Consider the following 20,000-nt stretch of genomic DNA (forward strand, 5'->3'; position numbering starts at 1 on the left):
CCTTTTTGAAGGCTGGAGTGACATTGGCTTTCTTCCAGTTCTCAGGCACCTCTCCTCTTCTGCATGACCTTTCAGAGATGATGGAGAGTGGCTTAGCAAGAACATCCGCTAGCTCCRTCAGCACKCATGGGTGCATCCTGTCAGAATTTGTGGGTGTCAAGTTTGCCTAAATGATGTTAACCCAATCCTCCTTGAATGAGGGAAAGAGGGAAAGTTTTTCTTTCTCTGGAATTTCTCTCTTGTCTTCAGAGTCTGAGATTCCTGAAGGCAGCTCTTGGCAGTAAAGGCTGAAGCAAAGAAGGGTTTCAGAACTCTGCCTTCTTTGTATCCTAACGGACCTTAGCCTCCCTTTTTGCATCCCTGCATGGCCTGATGGTAAGACCAAGTGGTCTGTTCCATTTTCCACATTATGTGTACTTTCTTTTTTTGTTTGAGTTCTGCCAGGAGCTCCTTGCTCGTTCATGCAGGTTTTGTTTCCCCTTGCTGGGCTTCTTACTCCATAGGGAGGCACCGTTCTTGAGCCTGCAGGAAGTGATGCTTGAATATTAACCTGCTCTCTTGGACTCCCCCTTTCTAGGGCCCTTACCATGGGATTCCTCCAAGTAACTCCCTGAAGRGGCCAAAGTTTGCACTCCTGAAGTCCAGGTTTGGGATCCTACTTATTGTACTGCTTTTTCTGTTCAGGATCCACCATCTCATGGTCACTGCAGCAAAGGCAGTGACCCCAGCCTTCACATCTCCAACCAGTCGTTCTTTGTTTGTTAGGACAAGGTCCAGCACACCTCTGCTTGTTGGCTCCTCCACCACCTGTGTCAAGAAGTTATCATCGGTGCTCTGCAGGAGCCTCCTGGATTGTTTATGCCTAGCTATGTTGTCCTTTCAGCAGATATCAGGGTGCTTGAAGTCCCCCATGAGAACCAGGGCCTGTGATTGTGAGACTACTTCCAGCTGTCTGTAGGTGGCTTCATCGAYTTCATCTTCCTGATCAGGTGGCCTGTTCAGCATGAGAGGCTTTTCAGACCTAAGAGGGCACAAACAGGCCTGTTCAAGTTTTGATGGACAAGTCAAGTAGTCTATAGGTATGAGCRGACTTCTGCCACAAATACCAAAACAGATGTACCTTGGCAGGTACAAAAACTGTAACATTATCCTGTTTCCTTCTCCACCCCTTACTTTGCTTGACATTGTGTTATGTTAAATTCATACAAATATACACRATGTACAGCAAAAGCAGTGTTTATGTAGAATATGTCCAAAAAAGCATGGCATGTGCTTTTATTGCTCTTCCTTTAAGATTTGTGGCAGCAGTTCTCCATTTCATCATTGAAATAAAAATATTACCATTATAAAAAAAAGGCAACTGATAACTATTTCTAATATATGCAAAAAGGGAGATGACAAGATGGTAGGAGAAAGAGAGAATGAGACATACTCACAGTTCTGAGGCCTGCTGAGGAAGAACATGATTGTGTAAACATAGACTGTTTTCTCCCCTAGGTTCTGTAAATGTGAAAGGATACATTTTATCTACTCCCCCTCAGCGTTTTAAATTCTTAACATAACTTTAGCAATATGGTACTGGGTTAAGAATACAATGTAATAACGATATTTACTTTTATTATTCTTTTTTCTGATCTGATTCTTATAGAGCTGACTTTCAGTGMTTTGTAATGTCCAAAATCATATGAATATTTGAAGCATTGGAAATGAGGAATTTTAAAAAAATAAACTGTGTCATCTTATAGCACTAAAATCTGACTTGTACCAGCTCAGAGTTATACTCTGTACTTTTACATACAAGCTGAAGTTATTTAGAGATGCCAAAATTTTGGAGCCTAAGCTCTTCCTTGAYTTAATGTCTTGGGCAGGGAAGGAGGGCATTACCATTCTGTGGCTAATACATGACAAGGCTATGTTTTTTGGGAAAGTCCCTTTATTTTTATATTATAGCCCATTTCAGCACTGCTTTTTTTTCTTCTTCTTCTTTTAGGTAAGTCTGAAATTTTGTTTACTACTTATCCAATACTCCTTCAACCAAATTTTATGCTTCATCTATGCTGAGCACCCCACAGGAGCACATGACTTATGAAAGGGACAAAATCAGCAGAAAAATAGGTGGTCTGAGCATTTATGCGTTAAATATGCATGTTAATTAGAAAAAATTAGAAAAATATGAAAACAGATGTTACATAAATTATTTTAGTCTCAGGATAGTAGTAACTTATACACTGACAATAACTTTTATAYGTGCATATGTATGTGTATGTCTGTTTCTGTATTTTGGAACATTTATGCAACTCCTACGTGGATAGTGCTAGAAAAATAACTTTTYGTTTAGGTAGACTTTAGAATTCCACCTATACTCATGAGTATTTCTGTCCTAGGTTGTAATGTCTATGGAGCTGCTGTAAGCAAGCTCCTGAAAAAGACACTGCTAATGGAATAGGTGAGTATTTTACACAACTGACTTCAAATGTATGGAAAGCATTTTTTCTGCGTATTGATGTGCTACTTAGGAGGCTAAAATCTTAAAAATACAACTGCAGTCATGCTCTTTWTTCTCTCACATACTCTATTTTTCACTCTTTTAGTTCTCCTATCTCCTCTGTGGTAGAAAAACCCTTTCCTAAGGCCTGTTAGAGAGTAGCCCAGCAACAGCAGCTAAAATGTTGAGAATGTGTTAACAGAAGACAGAATTTTATAAGTGGATATTCATGCTAGAATTCATCTGCTCTTGGTACAGTTGTTTTGTCATTTTATAGAAAAGACACTTCTGAGTGACAACCAATTTTCTGAATATAAATTCTGATATAATTTGAATAATTACATAATTTCTGTCCACGTAAATAAACAGACATATGTGCAATTTGTATTCTAATTAACAACCATGAGAGTCTGAAAAGTTAACTTCTCAGAAAATGAAGGCAATCCAACATACTGTAAGAGGAAATGTTGAAAAATAAAGATTTCTAGTCCTCTGTAAATTTTCAGACTATTATTGCAGTACAGCACTCTATTCTTCTAGCTTGATAGCTTTCATATTCTTTGAAACCTTGTAACTTTATGTTTTGTGGATTGTTTTTCTTTATTTTTGTAAAATCCAACATGTTGAGTAGGAAGATAAAAGGCTGCAAGAAGTAGACAATGCATTCTGGAAGAAGAGGGATAACAATATTTCTAGCAGATTGTTAGTATTGAAGAGTTTTTAAAATAGTGTTCAGGGTATGCAATTGCTATTCTAGCAGATGCATTATGTTAGTAAATGTATGAGAATATGGTACTATATGAAAATGAATTACAGAAAACTATTAAGAAATCTTATTTATGTCTTGAAGAAGAAATATATTACCATAAATCCTACTTTATACCAATAAATTGTGTTGCCTACAYAGAATTACTTAAGAAAAAAAAATCAGTGTTGTGTTAATGCTTTAGTGTACATGTATTCATTCACATTGTGAGAGAATCGGATCGCATGAAGAGAAAAAGGAATTGTATGAAAAGAAGCAGAATTGTCTAACTACATATCTTGAATTTTCAGGAAAAAAAACGGAAACTTTGATATTCTATATCAAGCCCGTATCACTGATGACTTTTAAGGCCTAGTTTGAGCTTCCTTATTTCTCTCTTAGATGTTGTCACCTTTTCTTTGCTAGTTCTGCCTTTTTTTTTTTTTTTTTTTTTTTTTTTTTTTTGCCAACAGGCCATCTTCAATTTCCGTGTCATTTCCTTGAGAACTCAATTCCATATGGCAGCATGCACAGATGATTCCCTTCCATTAGATTTTTTTTTTATTGTTACTTTCCTGAGCAGACAGTAGTATAAGAGAAGATCTCAACCTTTTGATTCCAAACATGTTAGGATCTCTCCATGCCTGGGTTCTCTCTATTGTCTAGGTTTTTTTCATAGCCAGATGGACTAAACCTTTAGGCAGAATACCTTCATGCTCTTACGATTGCTGAATATAATAAAGTAATCATGGAAAAATCATAATTCCAGCTCAAGATACTGTCATCCCTTAATGGTGTAGTGGTGGAAGGGAATGATAGGTCTATATTCAGGCAGCCTTTTGGTTTAAGAGTGGGTGTATGCAATTGAAGGGCCTTTCCACAAGTATTATAAACCCCTATGATTTTGCTTCTGTGAAAGGTGTGACTGCTGTAGTTCTTGTTTGGCCACAGATGGTAGTGAAAGTCCTTTCCCGCCAGAAAAGGACGATTCCTTCTTCCTTCAGCTAGCGTTCACCCTTCTTCTCTGGTCTGGTAACCCTCCTCCTCAGATTCAAGAAGAGCAATTTTTAAAGAAATTTGGAGAGAGCAGCTGTTTTGCTGTTGAAAATAGCAACCTCACACAGTTAGAACCAGACTTTCCAAGCATCTCTGGTTTTATTTAGGTATCAATAAATAATAATAAAAAACAATTGTGAAAGTGGTGGAAGAAATTGATGATTTGCCACCTTGTTTGTAAATTAAATGCCTTATGTTAAGCCTGTGATTCCTAATAGTGCCATTGGTTTCAATCTGTGTTGGTTACTGTGTGGATGTAGTTAGAATTGGGCATTTGTGTTCTGATTTGGTCTTCTGACTCTTTGGATCTTCAGCAAAGCATATGGATCATTACTGATACAAAAGCTTGCATTTYAGCGTCCTCTTCATCATTCCTTTTCTGTTTAATCAGATAACTGTGTGTTTTCTTAAGATATTAGGAGGATGAAAAGTATGTATCAAGTAGTTCACTTGAGATGCCTGGGTTTTTTTGACTGTCCAGGCCAGAATTTAGTGATCATATCCATTTTTTGCAGAACTGCAAGGAATGTGTACACATAGTGCATTACATTAGATTCTTGGAGTACTGCAGCCACCAACTGCATCTGTCTACCTGTGGATCAAGAAATGAGATCTTTAAATATCACTTAGTTTTTCTGCAGGTCATTTCTGATAATTTAAGAAAAAATGGATAAGCATTAGTTTTGTCTTCATGTGAGGCCTGTAGATAGAAGTGATAAAGTGTTCAAAAAGTCAAAAGATGTGAGAAATAATGCTAATGAAATGTTTCAGCTTTCAAACTTTAATGCTATTTTTGTTGTAAATCATGGTATGAACAAAACGTGAAAGTATATGTTGTGCGAAAACTTTCTTAATTCAATTGATGACTCTTTGAATAGCTGAATAGCAGAAAAYGTTAATTTCCTTCCCACTCTTCATTCATACTGTTTCAGTGTTTCCTACAATGAATTATAAAAGCTTCATGCATCTGGAGAGCCAAACTGGTTTTGCCAAAATGATGTGTACTTCAGACTTTTCACATTATTAAATGAGATTGTGACCACTATAACTTGAAACACTTGAGAGAAAAAAAAAATATTTACATTTATATTTGTGTATATATACACACATATTATATATATTTACAGACATACGTATATGTGTATGTGTGAATGTTCTCACAAGTAAGTTGTATTAATAAAGATAATATTGCTTATTGTATGTTTCGTGTTTGTATTTCAGGCAGTTCCTTTCTATGGATTTTCATCCTGCCCTCATTTATAAATCTCAAGATGCCTCCCAGCTGAGCCTATTAATTAGTGTGGTCATATTTAATAGGWTATCCATATATATTAGCATGGCTAGTATTTTTATATAGGGTCTTTCTCTCTCATTCACTTCTTCAGAAGAATCATGAGTTTGTAGGTATACGCTTCCATCTGGCAATATAAGAGGAGGCATAATTGAAGGAATGTTCCTTGCATTTGAAACAGAAGGCAATGAGAATTTTGGCTATATCTTAGTTTCTGTTGTGATTTTTTCCCCCCTGGTTTCTGACTGCCTTTTGAGAGATCCGTCTGGTGTACGAAGAAAGTCTCACTTGTCGTAGAAAATTCCRCTTTGTCTAAAGAGATGTGTAGGTGAGCACAGGTATCATTTGGTGGCATTAGATGTAATACCTGTCACATTCAGTGAAGATAAGTATGGAGACCTTGAATTTAATTCCTGTTGAAAAAGATAAACCTAATTGTAGTCTATGTTGCTGAAAAGATGCTCTTAAGCATTCTGTACTGGTTGGTGCTCCAAAGAGCTAATAATACTTCCAGAGAGATGGGCATGACATGGCTACAGTCCATGTGGAAGCTGATGGATGTTAAACATACCTCACATGAGAGGCCTTAGTGTGAGACAGACTCAGAATATGTGAGGATGGTAGGAGATTTATTTTTAGGYGCTAATATGTGTATGTATCTTAAATGAAGCTTTTTGCCAAGTATTTTTCCCTTAACATTTGTAGTGATTTTGTTTCCGTATCCATTCTTCAGGGGAGTAGGAATAGGTGTGCTGGAGTGTCTTGGTGTTTCTTTTGTGTGCAAGTACATTCCTACATAAGTTATGTATGATAGGGAAAGGAAGGGCAAATAAGTGATACGGAATGTTTAAAAGAAACTGATGAAACTTACTGATTGAAATTAATTCCTATGGAGCTGATTCTGTAGTCTTGGAGCAGACTAGAGGGAAAACATAGAGGAAAATTGCAGTTATTGTAAGAAGTTCCCTCATGTCAGAGGAAAAAGATTGCTAAGAACAATCTTATCTTGAAATTTGCAGATATTCTGAGGCTTAACCCATGTATATCCAGGGCTGAGAAAAAAAGAGACTGAGAAACTCTTTAGYTCTTATTTATGGGAAGTGGATACATGAAAGCTCAGGGCGATCTTAGTGCATTTCCAATAGTGAGTAACGTTTCTGAGAAGACATGCTGGAACATTTGTTTCACCGGGAATATTGGAAACAATGAAGGCTCTGTACTCAGGTCCAATGCATTCTGAATTCCTTCTGGAATGATAAATAATGGAGATTGCATTCCTCAGGACAGTCTCTCTTAGTTAAAAGGAAATGGTTTAAAAAAAAGAAAATGTGTATTGGTACTGCAGTCTGGAAGTCCAGCATTGAGTACTCCCTGAAAAAGGGATATAAGTGWCCACGTTGGGATTGTTGCAGCTGATGACTGACTATCATTCAGCATCAGTGCACACACTTTTTTTTTTGGATTGCTGAAAAAATGTTTGGCAGAACTTTTCAGGAAATTTGATTTTGAAAAATATATTTGAAATGGATTGAGCACCAGGTTATATATTYCTTGTTTCTCTGAACCTTTAATATTTTGCTGACTAGCCCAGCAGAAGGGAAAGTTATTGCAGTAGTTACACAGCAAGTGAAAGATGGATRGAGATAGTTAAAAATGTTTCTCTTGCTATAGGCAACATAGAGTAAGCATTACATAGGCAGATACATCAGACCCTGCATTTCAAAGACTTTCKTTAATATACACTAGCTTGCCAGTGCATACTTACAACAAGAAATTTTACAGAGAAATACGTTGCGTCTTTAACAAAAAAAAAAAAAGTTAAATATACAGAATAAGATCTGCTGTCTTATGACATAAATGCTAGCCATATGCAAAGCAAAATCTTATTCCATATTTATAGAGTACTTGGGTTGCTTTGGGAACCATAACTCTTCAGTATTCTGATTTTTAGGGATCCCCTGCATTTATGTTGTACAGTGAATATGGAAGGTAACATGTTTTATAGTGTTCACATTTCAGTGCATGACAAAACATGTTTAAAGCAAGCCTGAAACTAATAATGCATGAATGCACGAGTCACAAACATCGCAGTAAYTGTAAGCYACCAGTCCTCTTAATTAGATACTGAAAGTAGTATAGCTAGAGGGAGAGGGGAAAGAATAGTTTTCAATATTGACTTGCCAAATATGATTAAAATTTGCGGTTAGAACAACCCGTATGAGCAGTTAAGCTCACCCTACGTCAGTCTGCGGGGACTTCTCTGTACTGGCCAGGTTAGCAGTGAGTCGTTTTGCTGCGGTGGGCAGAGCCTGGGAAGGGACTCGCTGCGTGGATGGCTTTGTCTCCAAAGGCCTCACCTCCTCCAGCGGACAGTACTGGATGACAGTCGAACAATATTTGTCAGCTGTTTCTTGGAATAGGCAAAAGTATATATTGGTCTGCTTAAATGTAAAAATCCTAGTAAACATAGGCTGGTTAATGCTTGCGTTTGGAAATCTTGAAGTGTTTTACAAACATGAGCGAATGTTAGTCACCCTGTGGGATTTGATTGAGGACACTAGTCCTCAGGAATTGGTCTGAGAAAGGAGTTTAAATGCCAACTGAGCATTCACTCTAGTATATGAAGCCTCAAAATTAATTTTGCAGAGTTTATGAACTTAGTTTCCATTTATTTCTGTGAGAGTTACAAAGCTTAAATACCTTCACAGACCAGGGACTGAACTGAGGTCTGATAGTTTGGGAAATTAAGGAAAATGGCAGAAAAAATCAGAATGATTTTGCTAAAGGTTAGTCCAGATCAGAATTTATTTCTCGTGTTGTTAGCCCGGACTTTCCCCGTTAGCGCGTGTGTGCTTACAGTTCCTGACCGAGTTGATAACCCCGCTTCCCCTTCTGCCGTGGCTCCTGGGTGGAAGCTGCCTTTGCCCTGCGGAGGGCCGCCCTGCTCTCGCTGCCGCCTCTGCACCCGTCAGGCCCTTCGCAGCCCAGCTGCCTTGTCTTTGCCGCTTCCTTCCCCGAGGGGCTGCTGGGCTGCGAGGTAGAGCCCTACAGAAACCACCTAAGAAGTGGGTTCCCGCACTGCTGGCGGTGTTCTGTAGCAAGCGGCTCTGAACGTACGGTTTTAAAATTCCAGCACCYTGATTTCCCTAGCTAAGCCTGCAGCTCGTGTGCCGTGCAGCAATGTTAATTTGCCCGTCCCTAAGGCAAAATGTGAGGGCCTGGGCATTGCAGAGRCCCGCACGCACGGCACGCTGCCACGGAGGGACAAAATGGGTCACGTTACTGCAGAGCTTTTTAGCTTTGACTTCTGCATTCTTGCGCTATTCCCTACGGCCAAATGGGAGACGTAGGGGTGGCGGGCGGAGGGGGGGAGGCCCCAGGTGCTGGGGAGTGAGGACGGGGAGCTGCGGGTGAGCTGGGAGCAGGCAGGGGGGCAGCACCCGCCGGGAGCCGCGGGTGAACCGGCGAGTGGCGGAGCAGCGGTGACAGCTGCAGGCCGCTGGCACGCTTCCGAAATAGGCTTACCTGTTTTCCCACTGATTTTTCAGGGACTTAAGAGCCCAGGAATTATTTCTTCTCTCCCACTGCATTCACTGTGTTACTGGCGTGGGGTAGTTGGAGGATTAACTGTTTTAATTTCTTCCCTTGTGTTGCAATCATTTAAATATTGGGTGGAGGCAGCACAAACCTTTAGGAAGTGTTTGAATCGGTAGAAAGTGTTTGACACTAGTGATTCTTGTGTCCCTTTAAAGATATATGAAGMGTCATCTGAGTTTTTAAACTTGATCTTTTTAGAGAACACTGCAAATCCTCTGTCGTCTTTTTAGCCAGACTCTGTTATTTCCCTAATAAAATTTTGCCTTTTGTAAAAAAAACCTTCCTTCAATTAAAGAAAATATTTATAAAGGTAGCAATTTTTGCATATCTCACATGATTAGTTGATGTGTTTATGTAGTGGGCTATTTATTAAGCAAGTGATTTTTATTACATCTTGACTGTAAAATTGTTAGAAAAATATAAAGCAATGTAATCTACATTCCTACAGTATCAAAAAGTAAAGATCTTTAAACACATTTTCACACATTTAAACAAAATTTTTACATATATAAATGGGATTTGTTGCAAACAAATGGAAATGAGTGCAATTTTAACTGCATTTTTGAGGGTTTTTTAAACAGAGCATTAATATCAATCATTTCCATTTAAAGGTGCTGTTTCTGTTATGCTACAGTAATGAAACTGGCTTCGTTATTACCAGGCTGTTGTACTTCTGGTAAGGGGGTGTGTGTTCACCTATACAAATGCATGTATTTTTCTCAAATCTGATTTGATAATCCAATTCCCATTGTTAAGTTTAGATTAAAAAGAATTTTGCACTGGTAGGGGTTCTAAAGCCTTGACATTGTTTTAATCTGATAACGAATGGCTTTAAGTTCATGTTCTTTCAGTTGTTGGCAACAAATCTAAACCTGTGTTTTTCGGATTTATGAGGATAAGTCCTGCTTTGGCAATCTTGTAGATCCTCAAGAGAATAGTTAAACAGTGATTAATCATTGTTTCTTCACTGAGTGTGCAGAAAAGAATGGAAAAGCTGCATTTCACACTTCTGAAGCAATTAATCCCCATGATCTTAGCCAGGTTTGTCTTGTAGATAAGTCGGGATACAAAACTGTACCTAATTTATCAATGTATGCATGCCATAAAGTATAAAACACACAATTTATTTCATATCATTTATAGTCAAATGTAAAAAAAGAGTGACTTTGCCATATCCAAGAGTGTTTCTTACATTACCTTCATATAAACTAAGTACCAGAGATTACAATGGGATTCCTGTTTATTGTGCACATCTGGTGCAGTCACTATGCATTTTCTCATTCACTTGCTGGCATTTTTAGTGATTGTGGCATAAATCACCTTGCTAATCAGAAACATAAGTGACGGGAAGTCATCTCCTTTTTTTGAACAATGGGAAAAAACATATGGCTTCTTAGACAGGACTTGGCTGTTATACTATTTATGTGGCATTATATTCTGTATTTAGAATTTCATATTAATTGCAATGGTTTGATTGAAGGCATAGAACGCACTGTGTCTTTGGTCAGAGTATTTGTTTTATGATCTACTTGTGATGCACTCCACACTTAATATATACTGCATTTGTGGATACCCAAAGCAGAGCTAAAAATGCAGCTTGTATTTTAAAATGTAATAAAATGTTTTCAAACAGTTTTTAATCAATATGAAATGGGTGCTATATGTTCTATGTGACACCGTATAATAGAAAGTTTCTATAAAGTATGTGGCATAGTAAACAGGAGAAAGGAAATGATTGCCCTTACAGGGAGCATGTGTTCTCTAAACTTCTGTTCCTGCAAAGTATGTCACTGGATTTACTACAGAATGCATAAAAACAGTTAATGTTTGCAGAACTATATGGAATTATGTTAGGAAGTGAGAGTGGTATTTTTTGTGTAGAAAGTTTATTGATAATTGTGGTTCCAAATTAAAATTCCCTGTGGGATAAAACATACAATAAGATACTAAAATTATATTAATATATGGGGAAGATAATTACACCCAAAAGCAATTTAGGTACAATATCAGTTTTGTGTATCTAGTTTGTCTTTCTTACATGAATATTTTGCACTTCATTTTGTGTCACTTAGCTTGTGATCCGTGACAGTGATTATTCCTTAGCCAAATAGTTTATTATAATTAATAATTCCTATGAGGAATTCTTTTAGTAACCTTTTTGAAAGAACGTATTTATTTACAACCAATGACTCACACTTTTATTTACTAGTATATTGTTTCTATTGGGTAACTAATTAAATATGCAGCCTAATTCCTTGTACCATAGTATCACTGTACCGTAACCAAGTTTCTCTAACATATTTGGAACTCAAGATTATTACATGGTATAGGAATATGCTAACCTCTGAATTGTCAAGGGTCTGTCTTTCTGTATCTAAAAAAAAAAGACCCTTATTCTATCACAGAAAATTCTTAAATAGTTTCAACAAATACTGAATTAAGTAACTCATATGCGTAAGACTTGCATGCCCAGCTCTTGAAGTGGTGTGAGGAACCCAGCGTGTGGAAAGTGGCCATTTCAAGGGAGCAGTTATTACTAATAACATCTCTTTGATAATACAAATTGTGTCTCAATAACGCTAAAGAAAACAGGTAAGAAGAGACTGCAGAGTAATGTTTGTAACGTGAAGAAGAACTCATTAAGGTCTATACTTGAAGTTGCCCTCTCCTTGGCCAAGTTAAAGACCCTTAAAGACCCTACTTTTGAAAGCTCTGTCAGAAAATATGATTTTGCCCCATTATTTGGCCTATATTGGGAATTGTGCAAAATGCTTAAAAGGTAACTTGCAGCAATCTGACCTGATCTTCTTATGATTGCTTCTACAAAAATAAAATCTTTTAAAATAAAAGGGCAACATAGCAACATTTTTCTTAGTTTCTTAGTGCATGTTCTGCACTGCTGCTGCTTTTGTCATTTTACAGAGTGGAACTGTCATTTCATTACAAAATTCATGATTTAGAGTATTAGTTAACCAGGCTAGGTACTTCAGAATGACTCTAAAATAAGTCATTATCATTATTATGCATACACCCTTATATGAACCAAAGGGGCAGGGTGGGAAGGAGACCTGGCAGCTCTAGCTAATGTCGTGTTGAATCAGATTCCCTAAAATACTGATTTCTTTGTTGTCAGTTTTCACATACCAGATAAACAACTGAAAACACACGGACATAAATGTGCTGACTAGCTTAGTATTTCTGTAACCTTTTCACATCTATTGCTGATATGGTCGGAGTTGCRGAGTTAGTAAATGGTACTAACTAGATTTAAAAAATATTCACACCTTTTCTGTTCTGACACCTCACTGGATGGTCATTAACCTCTTCTCATGGATGATGCAGTGTGCTAACCCCTACCCCTGGTGAAAGTAAAGGTTAAGGTAGAGCAGTGGTGTTTCTAATAAGATGAAAGTTTTTGCTCTGCAGCATTATCATGTGAGAAATTACTGCTCTAACTTAGTGAGTGTTGATCTTTGTTGATCTTTCTACTGGCAGACSCTACAAAAGTGATTTGGGAGATGGTGTGCCCTTGTGTAGTGAATTTGTAAGGTGGGGAGAAAATCTAGTGGCTCAGGGTGGTCCCATCTTAGCATTTTAGTTTGGAGTACATTTTTCAATCAGATTGTCCTTACTGAGCTGCATTAATACTGCAGAGTAATATGGGAGTTTGCAGAACTGATTTCTGTTTGAAAACTAAACTAAATTAAAAGTCTAATATTAGTGGTGTTCAGTTTACAGGGAACTTCAGTTTACAACAGCTGCTAGTGGGCTTTTAGTCCTGGACATGACYTAGTGCTAGTCCAGATTAAAATCCCTTAAAACATATGTTTCATAAATGTTGGTCCTCAGCACTGTTTCATTCTGCAGATCTGCTCCTATTGAGCCATTTCACTTGCTGATGTAGCTGAACCTTTTTGGCTCTCTTAGAAATAGCTAATTTAATGTCTGCACAGAGCAGGCTGATAATCAGGCTTGAATGAGCAATATATTTATCAATACGTACTTTTAAATGAAGCAAATGGAAAATATATATTGTCATTTAAATGTAGTTGTTCATATGCTGCCTGATTAGATGCAGACTTTAGTGACCTAAAGGTTAGTTGTCATCTTTAAATGCCATGTGACTTGTAAAATGAACTGTTTTAAAACATGCTTTTCAAGCAACTACTCGTCAGGCAGCTATCCTCCCTTGACAGAGGCAGGAGAGCCGGTGAGGCTGATCTCACTGTCCAAGAGTGAAACTCAGAGGTCGGCATAAGGGAATAACTGAGAGCTGAGAGGGAAAGAAGGAAAAGGATTGCTCATAGACCTGTGAGATTAAAAGRGATAAAGCTTTCATAGGATAAATATAACTCTCAATATTTTTAAAGGTAGAACTCCCATATACCTCCTGCATACAGGGAAATCTGTGTCATTCACTTGCATGAATTATGGACAGAGTGTTATTTTTCAAGTGTCTGAAACAGGATTAACAAGTAAAACTAGATTTGTTCCCCACCTTACAAAGGCATGTGTTATTTTATGCTCTTCTTGTGCCTGGCAATTTATAAATTTTCTATTGTAAAGAATTAGGTGAGATGTAAGCTACGGAATTACAGTTCAAAGCTTTTTTTTTTCAAATTGGCAGGTGTAGAATTTCGTTCTTTGCTCTACAACTGAGCTTACTTTTGCCCAACACTGTCAAAAAATATTCTGTGTACAAAATGAAATACGTTTTAAAATTCCATTTAATGAGTTTTAAACTCATCAGCAAAAATAATTTAGGAAGTTCACTTTGTTTGATAAATAGTGACAAGCAACTCAGGAGAGGGTTAAAAACTGTATTTAGATAAATTCATTCTCCTTCTAATGAGGAGAGTGAGTAAAAATCATTTACTTCATTTTAATATAGTTATTTAAAACTTAAATTTTGAGTTTACAACCATCTGTCTCAAGGGCTAAGCTCACTATAAACTATTATAATCATTTAAATAAATAGAGGAAAAAACAATCCGTTCAATATGTTGAATCAATATGTCGTGCTTTGAATATCTATATAATTTTCCTCACATTAGGATCCATGACACATGTACAGTACAATATGGTCTATAAATAGACCTGGAAAGAATAACACTGTATCTTGGACTATAGAAAGACTGCTTGTGCTCTCCAGAAGTTGGTACTTAGGTTTGCCTAGCAGGAATCTTTTGCTGTAATCAGAACATGATTCAAACTCTAACCAATTACAATTAAAAGAAGAAGATTAATTGTAATGACTAGGAGGTAACTGAGCATATCTTTGTAACTCTTGCGTCCTCCACAAGAAGAATCTTCATTCGGTATTTGCCGTGTGTTCCCTGCTTTGACAAGGAAGAAACACTATTTTTTTTTTCTTCTCTCTCCAGTGTTGATCTGTGTTTCTACTTTGGAACTACTAAATCGTGCAGTATTTCTGTTCAGTTAATCTTGGTCAAATGAATTAAGCATGTCCTGCTTATTTTAAGCACATAGCAGTATAAAAAATGTGTTATATAGGGTGCATATTCTAATTACCTGGAAAATACAAATTGGACATATATAACGGGCCTGCTCAAAAMCAGTACCTCAGGAGTACTGATGAGAAAACTGTGGATGGGCATAGGTGAAATTAATATAAATTTGGGTTGAAAAGATATGTATGGTACCTAAGTCAGCTTTGTGCAGGAAGTAAGATTTGCATTGTTTTTAATTGCTAAGGAATTATTTAATCAGTTTTTAGTAGTTTCATAGAGTACATTTTTATGGTATGGGTAAGGACCTGGCTATTGTTGCTTATACTATTTGTGAGGTTTTGTACATTTAAAATACAAATTTTGCATACGTATTTCATGCACGGTCTAAAGCTCTATCTGAATAACAGGATGGGTGAACARTCTGTGTAAATGAAAATACCAGCTCGATCACTGTAAGCTGTACTTTTATCATGCAGAAAGGGTAAAATTGCCCATGTGAAAGGGTAAGATTATACCTATATTGTAGTAAGGAGAGAAGGGGATAGCAGTGAGCTAGCAAGAGGAGCATGGTTGATACCATAGCGTATTCTGCGCCTAGGTCTGGGACGTCAGTCTGTTAACGGTGGGAGTTGAGAAGCTGCYGTGTTCTGAGTTATGGGGCTGTAAATGCCTTGAGGGTTTGTAGTGACATCACACGCTGTCAGAGGTTTGGGTTTGATGATGAAGTTATGACCCAGTAATTCATCTGTCGTCTATGTTTATACCGCAAAAAAAAAAAAGGATTATTAGTGTGAGATTGATGGATGAAATTTGTCTTCTGTTGCTCACTGTGTAAACAGCATACCATCTCAAGGATGCTTAAAAGATTTAATGCATTTTTCTTTTTAAYATTGTGTTCTGCTTTTCTATAGTTCAATTTGAATTAAAGTGAATCCAATGCAATTGTGTTGTGTGGAAGGGGAATATTGCATTTAGAAGAGGATATCAGGAAATCTTTATTCTTATTTCACCTGTATCACTGACTTGGGCCCTGTGAGCCTGCAAGGTCAAACTTGTGGTTGAAGCCATACTGAAAGCCTCATGTGCCCTCTCATGAAGTTGTGTGAACTCAGAACAGCACAGCACTCCATGTATGTGGAGTATTTTACAGTGTTGGAGACTTTGACATATGGTTGTGGATGTCACCTAACATCTTTGTGCCTCACTTTCTACAGCTAAAATTAAAGAAATGCTCTGTAGGGTGGTTTGACTCAGCGATGTTTGGAAAGCATTTTGGTTTGCATGAAGTGTGGAGTGTTTTTTTTCTATACCTTAATATACTGAGTCTGTTATTCAGTAAGGAGCACTGTTAAACACTTAACATACAAATACTGGTCAGAATGCAAATATTTCAGAGCTGTTAGCATTGGTATGCTCTTCCAGATTCTTAACACATCTATTGCCCTGCAGTGATTTTAGACAAATTTTAGCCCACTGCTAAAATATATATATCAATATGATATCAATGTAAACAATGATTTATATCCTGTTTTCCATCTTATTCACATATCCTTATGATATTAGTCTTTAAGAAAAACTGAATTGTGTAAGTTGGATGAAATACCAGAATTTTCCAGTATTTTGTTTAGCTACATGGCTCAGTGGCAAGTTGCCCATTTTTACTCTTAAATTCAAAATTGTACAGGAAGAATGCAAAGACAGCTTAAGTTCTCCAGTCATTCTTTAGTTTCTTCAGCTTGATTAGCAAAAGTATGTATTTGTTTATCTAGATCTATTCAGACTTATGCATGCTTAGAACCATAGAAGGCTGAAGTCTCTGTGTAATTTATTTTCAGTGTGTAGTATAAACTGCTGTGCTGTATATACATTTTATATTTATGTCAGAAAAGGGTTGCAGAGGGGTGCTTTAAAACCACCTTTTCGGCTCTAAATAGCTATTGTGTACATATGGTAAGGTACTGCTGCTTAACAATTAGTAACTGCTTTGATGAAACTAAATTACATGTTTAAGTTCCCATCAGGAAGTCGCTTCACATATCTGTATTAATGTATTCAAGGCTCGAGAAGGAAAGTTAATTTTCCAGCTTAAATATTTAATTCAAGCTTAAAATTTAGTCTGTAATTAGAGCTCCCAAATGGCAGGAACATGGAGTATTTGTCCATTTTAATTAGATTGTTGTTTACCTATTAATTATATATCATATCTTGTCATATAGTTTTGATGGTAACAGATGGTGCTAGGAGTTAGTAAGGGTTTGAACAAAATAAGATTTCACATGATTTATTAAGTTGCACTTTATTAGTGAGTGGTCTGCTTTCCTCAGGTTATTCTGTGGAATAAGAAAGTTTGAAACATTTCACTAATATTGGTGATTGCTCTTTCTGTGCTCTGTGGAAATACTGAACTTAAGCAAAAACCCTGAAAGGTGCACGTTTTTTGTTTAGAGGAAAATGTAATGCATCTTGTACTTCTCCAAAGGTATATTCCTGTTAGATTACCCAGAAGACAGTGATATTAAATCTTTCWTTTTTCTTAATGCTCTAAATAAGACTTTTGAAAAGTGTTATGTCTTCTGTCTGTAAAGGATACTCTCTAGCAGTTTTCAAAGAGAAAGACTTGATTTGTTTGTAAAAATGTTAGCCTCTGCACAAAAGCTGTCCTTCTTTTTCAGATACGGTTTGATGGATTGAAAAGCAGCATATCCATTTGTTGAATGATGCTTTCAAAATACGTATTTGTACACATGCATTGAGCATTTTAATAGACAAGCTATTAGAGATTTTTCAAAGTTCTGTAGCTTTAGATGAATTGTATCATATACTTTGATACAGTATATGCATATTTTTCCAATTCTTTGGCAGTATCTACTGATAGCATAGCTCTGCTTCATCGCATAACCATACGTTACCTAGATTCATTAGTGCTGTACGCAGTGGCTATCTAAGGATGTTGTAACACAGGGCAGGGCACACTGTAAGCTGCAACACGTATGTACACCCCTACCCATCCACTCACCATGCAGTACCTAACCTGTGATTTTCCTTTTGCGGGGGGGGGGGGGGGGGGGGGGGGGGAAGAAGTGAAGGAGTAAACAAAATTGTAAGATACAAGCTGACCCCCCCCCCCAAACCCACAACTCTTAAAATGGTTGAAGATTCAGATGTATGGATGAGTTGCTGCATGAACAATGTCAGGAAGCGGGCAGTGGCTTTCTCTGTGTGGATTCTGAGTAGTTAAACTAATCAGTAGTAGAATTTAGCTGTCTGTTATTTGTGAGTGATTTAGTAGTGATTTGAGAGTATTTGAGCCTTTAAATCCACTTACAATAGATAATTTGAAACGTTCTCTTTTTGGTCACTGAAGGGAAGAGAGGGCAGACAAATTTCTTAACTCCAGGTCAGTTCAGAAGCTCTCWGTTAAAGAGCTAAATAAATAAATCAGTTTTTGTGGCAGGCCAGTCTTTTTATTTTTCATGGGGCCTTGATGGTTTAATCCCTTTGGGGTACAATATACCTGAATAAATGAAAATGTTCTTTTTTTTTTCTTCTTAAAGCTGATTTTGTACTTCAGTCTTCCTTCTTCCTTCCTGTTCTCGTTGTGCCAAGTTAAAAAAAAAGAAAAAAAAAAGATGCATGATCATCATAGCTGTACCTGTGTGTTTTGACATTGTCCATGGCTTCCGAAGAAATGGTAAGAGTCAGAGTTTTGCTAGCRAAAAGTAAACAGATGGCCACAGTACACACACTGCCTTCAAGGCTTGCTGCAGTGGGCGACTTGACGAGCGGTAGCGCTGCCGAACGGCCTCCTTGTTCTGGCACTCGCTTTGTCCGCACACCAGCAGCAACAGATGCTTGATGCTGACACCGGTTCTTTTCTCGCTACCTAACTTTGGTCGCATGCTCCTCGTCGGCCAGAGCGCGACCCCCCTCTCCTGTTTCGTAATCGTCCCTATCAGCACGGTGGCTACCTTAAAAAGTATTGATAAATGCGGCTGCGTTCAAAGCAACCGGAGGTGGGGTGAGTAGGGGGAGGCGTTTGGGAGTGTGTATGCATCTTGGATGTGTTCCCAAGCCTGGGATCGTTTTTATCACCACCTACATCTGAAAAGAACCACTATGCTGAAATTGTGCAGTTTGATTAGCTAGGAAAAGCTAAGTGACTTGGCCTATTGCCTCGTGTATGTGTGAAAAGATTACCTTCAGAAAATGTGACCTTTTATCCTCTTTTGCTCAGATACTGGATTTTTTTTCCTTGTGATTCGTAGAACTATGTTAATAAAATAGAAAACTACATTGAATTGTTAGTGATTGAAATATAACTGATTACAAAAACATTATCATAAGACAGTACCAGTAAAAATATTCCACTTGCTGAGCTTGCATCATCAAAATTTATTTATACATTTTATGTAAAAATACAGGGTTAATTTTTTTATTCCTTTGACCCTGTATATCAAATGTGATAAAATATGCTATCCTGCAGCTAAAAGCAGATGGAAAAATAAATTGAAGAGCAGCATTTAACTGCAGTCTTCTCCTAGTTCATATAAAAATATTACAAAAATAAAACAGAGACATAACTGGGTCATTGAAATGTTCTTTAAGAAGGACTGCATATGTAACAAAATTACCCCATTTTTAAATACGGTGGTTCATAACATTCTTTTTAAAAAAGAAGGATTTTGGAATATAGTAACATGAATTTTGTTTTTAAATGAGTTTAGACTCTTTGGAGTCAATCTTTCATTGAGAATTTTGCTCTTTTTTTTTGGAACTCTAATAAAACCGAGTGTTTTTGCATTAAGGCTTTCTTATGGCCATTAGAGAGCTTTGAATCATCACTTCTAATTTATTGCAGTGCCTAGAAGAGCTTGTGCTTTACTTTTTACCTTTCTTTGCAATATCAGTGCCATATATAGCTTCCAGAAGAGTACTGTTTTCATGTTTGGCTTGATAGATATATTTTGAAAGATAACGTGCAAAACCCACAGTTCCAGTAAAATATGTGGATATGGTTTCTTTGATAGTAAATGCAGGCAGTAGTGACATATTGTAATTTCTCAGTTCTTGATCATTTGATCGGATCTGTCTCAGGTATTTGACTTAACAGCACTGAATCTCCCCCATGAAGCCCAGTGCCTCTATCTGTCATTGTTTAAGCAACTTCAGCTCCTAATTTTAGTCTTTAAAGGTTCATCTGACTTAGAAGTCTGAAGCAGCCTAAATGAGACAGTGTGAATAACCCCCGTTGTGGAAATGTATACACCAGATAATACAGTAGTAGCATCAGAGTGAGGCTCATTGCTTATACAGGTAGGGGTTGAGATAAGAGAAGTGAGATTCTTATAAAAAGGA

The 20,000-nt window shown here is 37.2% G+C and overlaps 1 protein-coding gene across 5 annotated transcripts in view; it reads left to right on the forward strand.

Moving 5' to 3' along the window:
- The window catches only part of TBC1D5 (TBC1 domain family member 5), a 315,508-nt gene that overhangs the window by 70,783 nt on the left and 224,725 nt on the right, over positions 1–20,000 (forward strand). For 2 of the 5 annotated variants that reach the window (XM_085307505.1, XM_085307506.1), the window contains one exon: positions 2,385–2,446. The exons of the other annotated variants lie outside the window; for them this stretch is intronic. The gene's annotated coding sequence lies outside the window, so the exon portion shown is untranslated. The remainder of the gene's footprint in view (positions 1–2,384; positions 2,447–20,000) is intronic. 5 annotated transcript variants of the gene reach the window in all.

The sequence above is a fragment of the Rhea americana genome, unplaced genomic scaffold (genome assembly GCF_003343005.1).
Source record: "Rhea americana isolate MKP2758 unplaced genomic scaffold, rheAme1 scaffold_26, whole genome shotgun sequence".
NCBI lineage: Eukaryota > Metazoa > Chordata > Aves > Rheiformes > Rheidae > Rhea > Rhea americana.